The sequence below is a fragment of the Toxorhynchites rutilus genome, chromosome 3 (genome assembly GCF_029784135.1).
Source record: "Toxorhynchites rutilus septentrionalis strain SRP chromosome 3, ASM2978413v1, whole genome shotgun sequence".
NCBI classification, from domain to species: domain Eukaryota; kingdom Metazoa; phylum Arthropoda; class Insecta; order Diptera; family Culicidae; genus Toxorhynchites; species Toxorhynchites rutilus.
The window spans coordinates 133,793,084-133,808,313 of NC_073746.1; the positions used below are offsets into that span (position 1 = coordinate 133,793,084).

At 35.0% G+C, this 15,230-nt stretch overlaps 1 protein-coding gene across 4 annotated transcripts in view; it reads left to right on the forward strand.

The window, feature by feature from the left end:
* The window catches only part of LOC129777095 (uncharacterized), a 92,383-nt gene that overhangs the window by 53,564 nt on the left and 23,589 nt on the right, over positions 1-15,230 (forward strand). The window lies entirely within an intron of this gene.

Consider the following 15,230-nt stretch of genomic DNA (forward strand, 5'->3'; position numbering starts at 1 on the left):
CCATGTACAATTTGTTTATTGGCCAAAAAAAAATTAACTGTGCAAACTTTCAGCTCAAACGGGCATGATTTAGGGATGCCTCAAAGCACTCAAAATTTTGATTTTCTGGCCACTCAGGCTCAGGCTCAGTCCCAAAAGATCAATTTCCGGCCAAATTTTTCTTTTCGAGATAACATCAGATTAAGACATTTGGCATCGAAAAAAAATCGATTTTCCAAATTTCCTTTATTCTCCTTTGGAAGATTTTCGAGGATAAAAAAATCCAGCTATTGATGCTATTGATGTCCCATATGACATTCCTACGCAGTTGTCGGTTTCTAGCCTAGCATATATTTGTACATGCTAGAATAATGTTTGTATTAAAAAGTCACCGGAGGGTTGTGTCCGAGGCACGACCGCATAGTTGACGTAGGATTCCGTTAGGCAATCTATTGATTTTGGATATGTTTGAAGAATTATATCGTAAAACTCTTTGATAATGACTTCATGGCCCTGAAAAGGGCCGTTTTGTTTGGTTGTTAGGTATTGTTTGTTCACTTCACCAGTGTTTACCCAGTTATGATGACAGAAGGATGCTAAACAGTCGTTGGATGGTGCGTATCAGATAAAAGATGTCGAAGTGGAATGAGATATGATGAAAACCATCCTCTGTGACCCTAGACGAGATGCCTCCTGTGTTATGTGTATGGATGAACAAAAAAAACTTACCAACGTAATATAAGATAATTACCAATACCGAACACAGTTATCGATTTTTCTCATCAGTAAAAACATGTTACTTTAATATAGAGAAAACATATTTGAAATGGAAAAGGTGATTTTCTTTTATAATTTTTACTTTCTGAGTGTTTTTTCAACCCAATGCGAATTTTAATTGGACTAACAACACCTAATACTATATTTAAAGCATATGAGAAATCACTTTTTCTAATATTTTTTTCACTATTCCAATTTTTCTCGTCGTATAAACTTTCTCTGGATGAAAATGAACACAACAACACAAACAGCTTAAACATAACAACCCATTTCCGAGCGGGAACTCACCTTGGTTTTTATTTATGGAAATTGAAACAAATCGTTTCATACATCAAGTCATTTTTAACACAACTGCTACCATATACAATTTTACACTTACACTTGTGCTAAATTTTTCACAATACACGAACGGTCATTGACATGAAATTTCAGAAGGCAACCAACATTGAAATTCCAAATCTAAAATTTTAAATTATATGCATACAAATTGCATACAATCAATCCGTTTTCACCGTGAAGTGACGTTCGTGATCAGACCCTTTATTTGCTAGAATTAATCGTATCACTCACCTTACTTGCAATACCAAAATGCCCCCGACTTGCATATATTTGCAATGTCGATTTCCCCCATGTAGCTTGGTTTTGATGTCTCTGTTAGGGAATACCTATCGGTAGGAATAAAAGTTCCCCCTATTTTCATGTATTTGCCATGCCGATTTCCCACAGGTAGCTTGGTTTTGAAGGCTCTGTTAGGGACCCGCCGCATGTGTCATCAATTTCCACCAATCAGAAGTGGGTATTTCCATTAGGATAGGGGTTGAGATTTTTCAATTGTTCGATAGTTAGTTTCATGACATATATTATTTTCTTCAATATAAAAAATTGTTATGGCGTGCCGAAATCGATTGACGCAAAAATCTCATCAATCCATCATGAAATGACTGAGCAATAAGCGTTTGAAATTGGACAATTTTCACGATGTACTCGATTTTCGATTTTCAATTTGTACCCCAATATGTTCCCGAAAGACGTAATCCTACGTCAAAAATGGACTGTTTTCGGATGGTGATAAATAAAAACTAAGACAGATAATTGAGTTTGATAAATTTCCCATGGAAGGTAAAAAAAATCTTTTGCTTACTTGAAAATACGAAAATAATTTGATATTATTATGACGTGTGTAGGTTGAAGTACTATGAAATTTATAGTAAAAAGAAATTGTCAATTAGAAGATCAATCAAGTTCAAGTTCTGCGATAGAAACCAGAAACGTAAATATTTTATACAAATAATCCATTATGGGCGAGACGAAGTTTGCCGGGTCATCTATGTTTCTATATAAATTTCAAGATATTTCCACGAAAAAACAATAGACAACCAGGAACTACGTATAAGATTGCATCTTTATCGTATTATATGTACGAGTTTCAATCGCGAGATAGCTGTTTCTCATCATCCAAACAACAGGAGTTCGAGCTTCATCCGAACAAATTTACTTTATCATCACCACCACTCATTTCAATTATTTATATCCATTTCCACTGAAAGTCAATTGCATTATTCCTTCTTCTTCTTCTTCTTCTTCAATGGCACTAACGTTCCTAGAGGAACTTCGCCGTCTCAACGTAGTATTACTTGCTTCATTTTTATTAGTACTTAGTTGAGATTTCTATGCCAAATAACACGCCTTGAATGCATTCTGAGTGGCAAGCTCTAGAATACGCGTGATCACAGTGGCAGTCGGAGGAAATTTCTTTGACGAAAAATTCCCCCGACCAGAACGGGAATCGAACCCGAACACCCGGCATGTTAGTTATGACGCTAACCACTCGGCCAAGGGAGCACATTGTATTATTCCTATTTTCATGAAAAATAAAGGTTTGTTGTATATAGTGAACTAGCTGACCCGGCAAACTTCGTCCCGCCAAAAAATGTTTTTTTGTTATCAATACCTTCAAACATTCACGTTTTCAGCAAGCAAGTTCATGGGTCCAATCGCACAACTGTTCATTGATTGATCTTCTATTCGACCCCGTTGAATTTACCTTTTACTATAATTCCTAGTATTTTTAACAAGACTCATCATTATAATATCAGATTATTTTCAGACATAATTCTCGTTCAAGATTTTTCAACCACTTGCAAATAACATGTTTATCCGTTACATGGAATAAATGTTTTATACAGAAAATATAATATAATAAAGACAGCCCTAAATCGGACAATTCCTTCCTCGAGTTCTGCTCTTATCAACACATCCGGCGATCCTTTTTTTGGTATAGACAGAAGAAGATATAGGAGTGCGTTTTATCACATTAAAATCCATTTCCAGTTTCGAACAAAGATCAATTTCGCTAGCGCAAATCAAATGAACTAACAGCACTTGTCACTATGTAATTGTAGAACATATGGGAATTTAATTTTCCGAATTTTCCCTTTTTCCTTCAGAGTTTTCCGAAAATTTTCAATCATCAAGTTTGGTTGAAATATTTTTGGTTGAAATATGTGCAATATTTTTATGGGACCCCCTCTCCATTCCAGAGGAGGACCCCTATACCATTATGGAAACATTTCTCATACTCAAGAACCCTCACATCTCAAATTGTGCTTGATTATTTCTCGAGTTATGCAGAAGTTTGTGTATCGTTTGTATGGCAGCCACCCCTTAGAGAGAGGGATGGAGAGTCTAACCACCATAGAAACATTTATTGCACCCTAAAACCTCCATATGCCTAATTTGGTTTCATTTGCTTGAATAATTCTCGAGTAATGCAGAAATTTGTGTTTCATTTGTATGGCAGCCCCCCCTTAGAGAAAAAAATAAAAATATTTATTGCGCCCTAAAACCTCCAAATGCCTTATTTGATTCTATTTGCTTGATTAGTTCTCGAGTTATGCAGCAATTTATGTTTCATTTGTATGGCAGCCCCCCCTTAGGGAGGGGGGTGGAGAGTCTAACCACCATAGAAATATTTATTGCATCCTAAAACCTCAATATGCCTAATTGGGTGTTATTCGCTTGATTAATTTCCGAGTAATGTAGAAATTTGTGTTTAATTTGTATGGCAGCCGCCCCTCAGAGAGGGTGGAGGGGTCTCAAACTATCACGAAAACCTTCCCCGGCCCCAAAAACCCCTACATACCAATGTTCATGTTGATCGGTTCAGTTTCCGAGTCCATAAGAATCGGACATACAGACAGACCGACAAACAGACAGATAGATAGATTATATATTAAATAATTATAATGTTCGTGTAACATTTTCCGCTTTTCGTTTTTTATGTTTGTCTGTAGTAAATCGTATTTACGTATGACAATAGTCGTACTAGATGTGTCTGTTAGTCGTATCCATACTACTTCGCAAGCAATTGTCATGTATGTATATCAGCCATTCCATGCCAAACCGATATAGTGGTTCTCAGATTTTCGTCAAAAGTGATAATTGAAAAAATAGCATATATCGTTATCGAGATATGTTATGTAAAAAATTGTCAGCCTTCAAGAAAAAATATAAAAAAATATAGCGTCCTCTAGTCCAAAGCCCTGAAAACAATAAAATAATTACTAAAATAAAATTAATTTTTTTTCGCAAATTAAATATTTTTTAAGAAAAGGCTAGCTTCAATTTGATATGTCGATCTACTAAATCGGTTAAGTGGTTCGAAAGTTATGATTTTTTTGAAAAAAGTCAGTTTTGGGAAAAAATTGATTTTTTGAACCACCCTAAAATGAAAATGGGCACCCCGATGAAAAAAAATAAATAAAAAACGGGTCTAATATTTTGCGATGAAAAACAAAATTACCACTTTTGACCAAAATCTGAGAACCACTATATCGGTTTGGCATGGAATGGCTGATATCACCTCCGCTTTTGCATGTGTAAGGCAGCTATGCGCATCATACACCACCTAAAATGTGGAATATATGATGCTGTATATACGCTAGTTATACGTTTTGGTGTTTGCTGGGTATGAATTTCGGACATGTCAAAATACTTACAGACAAAATAGTGGATGTTTGAAAAACACAACTGCGTTATTTTTTACCTGAAACTTTTTGTATACCATCTCTATCCATTACATGAAGAAAAGGATTTTTTTCAAATTGTTTAGTGAAAAAAATTTTTGAAAGCTACTGATGAAGTTTTGTACGTTCCGTATCCTTCGCACAAAAATAAGTTCATCTGTGTATGTATTCTTTACATTTGACGTTAAATTTCAAAAGTATGTAAGTAACTGGGTTTTCCGGCGCTCGAACATGTCTAGTTTTGTTCTAAATAAAAGACTTTTGTAGCATCCGCTACTTTTGATTTTTCATTTGAAAAAAAGTAATTTGTAAAAAAAAAATGTGTTGCCAGAGTATCCAAAGAACCATTCTAAGAATCCATATGCGACAAGGTTATCGTAATTGATGTGCCTGCAAGCAACCAAACAAGACGCTGAAGCAAAATCTGATGGCCAAAAGACGCGCTCAAAAACTGTACAACAAGGTGTTGATGAAGTACGAAGGATGCATGCTGATGGATGACCAAACGCACATGAATATTTTTTTGACCACCTCCCAGGGCTGATATTATATAAAGCCACTATCAGAGGAGATGTCCTCAGGAAATTTAAGTTCGTTTTCGCTGATAAAATTGCCAGGAAGTTTGGCAAGGGATTTGCAACAGAAAAACAAGGCTCTCGTTTGTTTATTTACTCAAATTTGTATTGAGGGCCTGTAGAAACGATTCCTTCCATTTATCACAATGGTCCGGTGAAGTTTTTGCCTGATTTGGTAAGCTGTCCCCAATTCCGTCAAATCGAAAAATATTGGGCAATTGTCAAGTGAAAAGTGAAGAAGGGCGCCAAAGTGACTTGGGATGCTGCAAACATGAAGAGATCGTGGAATAGAATGGCCGCTGAGGTTGACCAACAGAAAGTCCAAACATTGATGGAGGGCATCCGAAGAAAGTACGAAGAATACAAATTTTTATATTTTTATACAAAACCATCTTTGTACCTTTTTGTACCTTTTATTCCGGATTTAGAATGTTACCGTTTTGGAGGTTACAAGCCTTAGAATACCCTCTTTGAGGCTTTTTGAGTCGTAATCCATTCGAATTACTTGCCAAATACATAAGAAATCTATGACAAGTGGATTAAACAGAGGCTGTACAATTCACACTCGCATCGTAATAATTGTTTCCAAAGCAATTACACTGCATGCGATAAACGTTTCTCTAAATCGATAATTGCAATACCAGCAAAGGGTTGCTGCTATCCCTGCTGGTATCTTATCCCATTGAGTGATGCGATAATGTCATATCTGAAAATTGCAATCGAATCAGTCTGCCCGTCTTATGGTACTAAAATATGTTCGGTTAACTTGGAAGGCTAAACGAATCGAGCTTTTGCACAGTTCCACTGCTCATGACTGACATTGTTGGATTTATTTTTTCAACTAAGAGAAACGGAATATAAATTTATCTCACAGTTTGAAAACGAACAATGGAAATGTTTATATAAATGATGGGACATATCGTATGGAAAATATCATTATTTTCATCGAAATATTTGAACACGACGTATTTCAGCAGCTGTTCCGTTAAACAATTTCGAAGTTCATCAATCTTTCAAAACTATATATTCTTGAATCCCGTTCTTGCTTATTCTAGCAGCGGTTAGCTTTCGCGAATTGTATCGCAGCCGTTCTCTTCATTGTCGTCCCATAATCACAGCCGTATAATATTTCAATTTTTGCTATCATTTGTGGGTCGTTTCCCGCTCTTTCTCGCAGACTGCCGAAGGGACAAGGTCGTCCAGTAAACAATGGCCAATCAGGTTTTGCTCGTTTGTAAAGTCTCCGGCAAAAAGGATTCATTTTTCTTCGGAGAGCGGGAGGCAAAAAGAAACCATCGTAGTGAGGGAGGGGGGAGTTGGGATGACTGACTGTGGGGCTGCCTTCCTTGTCCGTCGATGGCGAAAGCGAACAGAGATGGTTGGATGAAGAACTTTTTCGTGTTTTTTTTTCGGAGGGCAATTAAGGTTCATTTTTCATGTTATTACACGGCTCTAATGCGAAAATTTGATGATGGAGGTAGAGCCAGCAATTATCGTTGAAGGGGCGTGACCATTTGAAATTAATCATACTTAATTCTGGCTATTGTCGTTCGTTTGTTGGTCCATTAATGGGTAGTCTGGCTGGTTACCTGGTAATTGGTAATCGTCGGAATACGTTTCAATTTCGCGCTTGATCTGTCGGTAGCGTGGTGAAAATTGTACTTGTGGGACGGAATGTTGGGAGCAACTGCTTTTCTATATTTCTCCTAGTTTGCGACATGACAATCGTGCTTATGTCAGAATTGTGGCTTCGATAATGTTGTTCATCAGTTTTTTCACGAGATTCGTTAATACTCCGAAACATTATAATCATCAATCCTTAACCAAAACATGCTGCCTTAACATTTTGCGCGATGTTCGAAAGCAACTTTTTGGTGAGATCACCCATCGATGCAGTCAAACAGTCCAACGCCTTTTCAAAAATCGGATTTGTACAAAAAAGGAGTGGACGTCGAAACTGAGGGCTTTTGCGTTTCAAAAAAGGACAAAAAACTTATCACTGAGTACCTATATTCAGCTAATATCAATAAAGTATTAAATATTCAGATTCATTTGTACCAAAAACAAATTGCATAATATTTTTAAAATTACTCGATTTCAAATCCTTTCAAGACGTTTAAACATTTTGGGAGGAAAATGTAAATCTTAGAACAAAATGAACTCTGAATGACCATCGAATAATCCTTAGACAAATCAGTTAAACCAGTCTTACAAGTCCAAAAGTCGTCTCAATTCTTGTTGTAGGTGTATGCATAAAATAATTATCATAAATGCTCACTGCACTTGTTACTCTGCAATTGCAACGCTTAGAGGCCAAACATTTCGCGTAATGCATTAACGGCGAGGACACTGACGTTGCTTCTCGTTACCATATGTAATTGTTGGTGCCTGTGAAATTGTTGAGTCGATATTTAACGCTAGCTGCTGTCCTGCACCGTATTTGGAAAGCACGGAGAATGGCATCTCAACATGTGCGCTGCATTTATTTCATTAATTGCTTAAAAGCTCCAACCATCGGGTGAATTCAGAACCGGTGCTGCAGGCGTGTGCATGTCCTGTGTCTTCTCGATTCGGTCTCTTGTACTGACTGTGAGTAGTGATTTCCGCTGTTATAATGAATAATTAGTGTTGGAATGAAGAACACGCTTCGGTGTTGTGTTTTGCATATTGAGGTATATTTATAATGTATGGAGTATCCATATGAATTGCTTTTTAATGGGGGCGCGTGGTTTTCCACGCCGCCAATTGTGATTCCGTCGGTCTCATGAAGTATGACTTTCCTGATATAATATTAAAATTATCTTATTTCAATACAGCCCATCGTACGTTCCTCGCAAGGGAGTGGGCTGTAAATCGAATACAATAATATTCACATTACGTATTTGAACGAGGAATTATACACTTAATCAGGCATAATATTAATTACTCGTAACCAGAACAAGTTCCTGCTTCTGCATTATCTGTTGCCTACCGGAGACGATATATCGTTCCGCTGGCAGAGGCTTCCATTATCGTGGACCGAGAGTGGAGGATACGCTGCTTGGAAGAGCGAAGATAACTTTCCACGTTCGCCCTTGTCAGAACGCTACTCCCCGGTGAATCGCTGTTAAATGCCGCACTGGTATTATGTAGCGAGAGGAATATAGAAATTATGCAAAAGACGTTTTGATATAAGGTATCATCTCCAATATAAACATTCGAAAGATGAGCCACTTTGGCGTGCTCGGCGATAGCTGTTAGCGAAAGCGCTCATGTCGGTAGATGTGCAAAATTCGAAATTCGTCTTGCATTCGTGGTTCTATTACGTTTCTAGTAGCGTTAATATTTCCCATCTGAGACTAAAAGAGGACTCAATTTTAGATAGGGAGTTTTATCTTTTCAATCCTTCTTTTTCTGATCTGCATAATATTCGACGTCCGCATTCTTCTGAGATTGTGACCAAGTGCGTTAGTACTTATCTGAATTTCCTTGGAACAGGTATATCGTCGAACTTGCTACTTATAAACAAACAACATAGCACTCGATAGGTAATACACTGTAAATACACTGAAAATTTGTGATTTTTTCAACACTATAATACTCCGAGTTACATGTTACTGATCTTGGATCTGTGTGTCATTTGCTGTTTCAATTCGGTACCCAGTAATTTTTCTCTTTTTGCCATAATTTGAGTAAAATAAAAATTATTTTTTGCCGACATTTGGGCCATTCAAACAAAAACGTTGCAAGTCGTTACCAAGTTCCAACCAGAACACGCACTTGAATCGCTTTTAAATCATCGTACAAGTGTATTGCAGCTGGCGGGAGCATTCGAAAATCTATCTTCAAACACTATTAGACTTGTAAATATAACTGCTTTTAGACTAAAATGAACTTCATTAGCATATTTTAGAGGTGGTACAGAGTTCGCCAATTCGCAACGACAGGAAAATATACTAAGCTTGCTGGTTGAACAGTTTGTGTAAATTAAAAAATAAACATGTTCATGGTTCAATGGCATCATTCTTTATTTTATTATCACTAAAGCTCGAAACACATTTGCAATTATGTTGGTCATCCCATCTCTAAGGGGATTTTTCTTGTGTTGGGAACAGCTGCCGTTCTACGCATAGTTGTCCCATGTTACTTTTTGACAATTTTCACTTTTCTTTATGAAACGATGTTTTCGTGCCTAGTTTTCCGGAAAAACGCAAAAAAATTATAGTATGTTCTCAGCTTTTAAAAAAACAACACCAAGCTCATCTGTTCCATGTTGATATTCTATTCATAACTGTCCCACCATATATTTTTTGTAGATCCATATCAAATAAATCGGTTCAAGTACAAGAATTTTATGTCACGCTTTCAGCAGGGCTAATGTACTCATTTCTGGTTTGGAAGAAACCAAAATTACTCAAACAAAAAATAAAGTCTAACAGAATACGTGTACACTTTGTAAGCGAATGCCTATTAACAACGAGAATTATATTTTGCAAAGTATTGCAGATTGTGATGTAGCCTGAATGAAAAGCGCAGCAAGAACAGTGCGGCGCTCAACGTGTTAAGGAACTGAATAATTGTCAACGTACGAAAAGCGAACATAAATCATTAGCTCTATGGAGAATATTGTATATGGTACCAAAAACGAAATTTTGACTACTTTTTTAAACCCCTATTCTATAATATTCAAGCCATTCTATGACAATTAATACTGATTAAAAGTGGAATAGGGAAACAAAAACCAAATATCAAACATGATTCCGCGTGTGGATGTAATTTTTTCGGTTTCGATATTAAGCATTTTGAGTGGTTTAATTGCAAAATTGAAATCGCTGATGGTTATATTTCGGTTTGCGAGTTGACAAAGATGCAATATTAAGGCGGGATTCCATCTATTCGATTTGATGCATGCTACAAGTCAATGCTTCTTGCTTATTGGAGTGTAACATTTTACGATATAATTGGTATTGTTGAGCGATGTTGCCCTTATCCAATGGCTTGAGGATCGGTGCGGCGTGTGTAGCACGACAATGTTGGGGCAACTACGTCATTTATTGACGATTATCATAATTCACCAGAATAATGGAGAACAAAATTATTGATTACAAAAACAATAACATCAAGACATATGTTGGAGCAGTGCGCGATCGCACATTACTGTGTAGTAGTGAGGTGGAAACAAAATTTAAAAAAAAAAACGCGTATGTATCATATCCATTGTTGTTTACGTTTAACTTGTAGCATGTATCATGTTGAAAAGGTCGAATTCCGCCTTTAGGTATGTACGGCAAAGTAAACTCTTTCGTAAGAGGTAAATTTAAATTATTAAAATAATTCTATTGGTGGGGTTGAAATGGACAGTCACATCCAAGATCACATCCAATGCAATTAAAGAGACTTTAAACTCTGGGAGTTCATTCGTCTCTAGAGAAGGGAAGAATATTCAACTCTTTTTTATATTGCTTTCTCTGTTTCTTCAATTTCAGTTAGTGGACATGCAAACACTGAGAGAGAGCGATATTATTCCTCTCGCGAGCAATAAACTTCTACGCATCGTATATTATGAACCTGTCCATATTCCCCCATTACATGTCCTTTATACCCGCATCGATAAAAATGTTCAACTTTTCGGCTTGTTTTAATTTCAGTAAAAAACATGGAAAAACATTTTTTTATAAAACATTTGGCCAATTATTTCGAGAACTAGTATATTGAACTGTAAGAAACTGATTTTATGTTTTGGAAAACATGTGTTTCCAAAGATACAACTGAAGTTCTTCTTAACATGTCCGTCTTACCCCATTTCTCCTACTATTGATTGAGGACAAATAGATATAATGACCGCTTGCTTGTTGAAAAAACTTTTTCTCTGTAACAGAGTCCTTCTTTCGATGTTTGGGAGACTTGGTGGTAGTTGTGTGGACTATTCATATAATTTTCGTTCAGAATGAAAAAAATATTTATTTTAGAAAAATGAATTTCAATTTAAAAAAAATTTTTTTTTCAGCGTTATTTTTATATTTTTTTGTATTTTTTATGAAAGATTAAATTTGAAGTTTTTAATATTTTTTTTTCTAAAGAAGTCAAAAAAACCTAAAATAATAAAAAAAACTTAACACTTACAAGAACTACAGAATTTTGGTCAGGCAATGAAATATAGGAAATTATTACAAAAATTACAAAAATAAATATTTTGAAAATTAAAATTCGCTTTTTTCAAGAACATATTTTTTAAAACTTTAAACGAAAATTATATGAATAGTCCATACAGCTATCAAGAAGTTTCCTATATAGTGGAGGAAGGGTGCTCATTTTTTTTGAGTTTTTTTTTCATTGTACAGGCGAACCTTTTTTGTAGAACCGCACAAAAAATCGTATGAAAAATCGTATAAAAAATCGTGCAAAACTTCACCAGTCGCTTTAAAAATCATGTTCGGTACACAATTTGGAAAAAAAAACTTTTTGTGCGGTAGATAGGGACCGCATAAAAAAAGTTTACCCCAATAAAATAGCTCATCTCCACGCCGTTTACCGTTCGATTTCCTTTTGTTTCCCTGCTTCGCGGTGGGACAGTTAGCCTTTTCGGTTGCGCGTGGCTTTTAGTTGCATGTCGATGTTAGAAATCATGTCATGCACAACTTAGAGCATTTGATGGAAGGATGGGAATGATTTGAGAAGTGGATAATTCAGACGCAAATATGCTTTCTTCGCGCTGAAATGCATCGTCAAATATGCTTCTTTCCATATATCGCTAAAAAAAATAGCACAAAAAAGTCGCACAAGATCAGAAAACCGTACAAAAAAAACACGCACAAATAAAAATCGCACAAAATAAACCGAACAAAAACAGGTTTTCCTGTAGTTAAAAACAAAAGAATTTTTTTTTGAAAATTTAAACCATTTCCTACATTTCATTCTTCGACCAGAATTAAGTATGTTTTTGAATTCGAATTTTTAGTGAAAAATTAAGAAAAAATTTTCAATATGTACGTTATATCGATGATTCCCAGTACTGGTTTAATTTATATTTAGATATGTTCGCATGTGTTTTTGATATTTGTGATTCTATTTCAGATAATTTCAAAAACTGCACGAAAATATCTATTTTTTTTTGTATTTATTTTTTTTATTTTCTCAAAACATATTATTGTATTCGTGTGTTCTAGGACTAGACTAGTACCTCTGGACCTCTGGATTCAAAAAAAAAAAATATTTCAAGATTTTTATTAGTACATAAATTTTTAGTGAAAAGATTTTTTAAAAATACTTCTCAATACATACACTTTCAGTATTTTTTTTTGAAAATATTGATCGATACATCTTAGCAAGATGTACTTTCAGTATTTTTTTCATATTTCTGTCTCAAAACTATCGAGAATGGCGTGAAAAAAAAACGAAAATGTGCATTTTTCACCATATATCCTATGTTGTACCATATAAGAACTCAAATATATGGTACTGCTGTCAAAATTTCATATTTAGTACCCTATAAAATATTTTCCATACAGATGGTAATTAGGTTTGGGGGCACTTTTGACTCCCGTACCCAGCCAGGCCCTTTAGAAATATAAAAAATAATATTTTTTTGTACCGCGCAGCACTGGAAAAAAATCTGACAAAAATAACACATATCTAGGATAGCCGTAGGAACACATTCAAATATAAATTAGAGTAGTACTGAATCTCTAAATCCCAAAATCTTTTTTTTCAAAGTTTCAGTATTTTTTAGTACTTAAATTTTTGATGATTTTTTTTTTGATAATTTTTCTTGATACACCTTAGTGAGATGCATATTCAGTATTTTTTTTTATGTTTGTCTCAAAGCTTTTGAGGATGGCGTGAAATAAACGAAAAAGTACGTTTTTCACTATAGATCCTATGTTAAGCTACATATGGGTTAAAAAAACCGCCAAAATTTCTTATTTAATATCCTATACAATATTTGCCATACAGCTAGTGATTTGGTTTGGGGGCACTTTTTACTCCCTTACCCGGCACATTATATGTTTAAAGCATAATTTCAGCTTTAGTATCATAGTCAGAAATGCCAACCTTCCTGATTTTTCGGGATTTCCTAGACTTTGGCACTTTCTCTGATATTCAAACAAACACTCAATTTTGCTTGATTTTTCTGAAATGATCCTGATTTTTTCTGATTTTTGTCCGTTTTTCTTTATCCGAATGAAGATTATCTATAATAAATATACAAAGTTTTCCTGTTTGAAAATGATAACTGTCATAACAGACTTCATAAGAAAAAATGTCCAGTCCACACTTGAATAATAATCAATCTTTCTTTCATTTATTATCTATCTATTCCGAAGCAATTTGCATTTTCGAAGATACACTGTCGACATATATTAAAGCTTGAATTTGGTGTGGAAGGTAGATACTCTACTCTAGCACGTCCGAAGGCTGTTTTAAATCGTTATATTTTGAAATAAAATAATAACTTGATGTTTTTTAATGCTTAAAACACGTCTTAACTCTTACTTAATTACTAGTATATACATATTCTACTTTTTTCTACATAATATTTCGCAATTGATCTCGAAGCTGAAGAATTCATTTATTATTCTCGAAACACAGGAAATCATCAAAATAAGCCGCTTTCGGAAGAATAGCTGATTCTGACGAATAAATGAAGCGGTAGGAATTAGTGATTGTGGTAATGCCACACAATTTGACGTAATGCCTTAAATGGATTGCATCTCCGTTGCGTTTATGAAAAAAAATCTGGAGTCTGGTAAGATCATCGACTCTATGGACAGCATTAAATATGACTTGAACAGTTTCCGACACGAAACATATTCTGGGAGGATAGAATTTTCAAACTGTGTTTAAGATGGCGGAAGATTGTGAAACAAAGCGGTGCGTATAAAATTGAATAGATGTATGTCTACCTATAGAAATGATGCTTTTGTTCCGTCTCGGGCCCTCCAGACAACTCAATATGAGCTATCTTGATTTCTTCCTGATTCTTATTTTCATTCTTCCTGATTTTTGAAAATTATAGTTGGCAACCCTGATCATAGTTATTATTCATTAGACGATGTTGAGCTAACAAGCATTTACAAAAGATACATTTTCGCAAAGTATTGAAATTTCATAAATTTCATCAAATCTTTTTCAAATCTCCATTTTGAAGAGTCCGACATCGTACACTATATGTCAAAATTTGTTGACTTAGAATGGTTTCTAATCAAATTATAACTAAATATCGAAGGGGGTTTTTTCAAGGTAAAAAAAGGGGATTCATTAAATTAAAATTTTGAGTTTGATTTTTCACCAGTGTGTTTAAAGAGTTATTTTTTTCTAATTATATTTATAATTAGTATATTAGTATAATTAGTATAAGCAAAATTTGTCAATTAGAAAGATTGTTGTATAATCATATCGTGCCGATTATTACATTATTTTTATACACAATGCAAGTGCAAGATTTTTCATCCACTTGCAAATAATATTTTTCTCCGTTACATGAATAAATGCCCTCCATAAAAACATTTATTGCTCCCTAAAACCTCCATATGCCAAATTTGGTTTCATTTGCTTGATAATTTCTCGAGTTATGCCGAAATTTGTGTTTCATTTCTATGGGACCTCTAAGAGAGGGAGAGGAGTATCTAAGTACCATAGAAATATTTGTTGTACTCTGAAACCTCCATATGCCAAATTTAGTTTCATTTGCTTGATTAATTCTCGAGTAATGTATAAATTTGGGTTTCATTTGTATGGCAGCCCCCTTTTAGTGAGGGGGGAGGGGTTTCAAACCATCATAATAACCTTCCCCGGCTTCCCAAAAACCCCTACATACCAATTTTCACGTTGATCGGTTTAGTAGTTTCCGAGTCCATAAGAATCTGACAGACAGACAGACAGAAATCCATTTTGT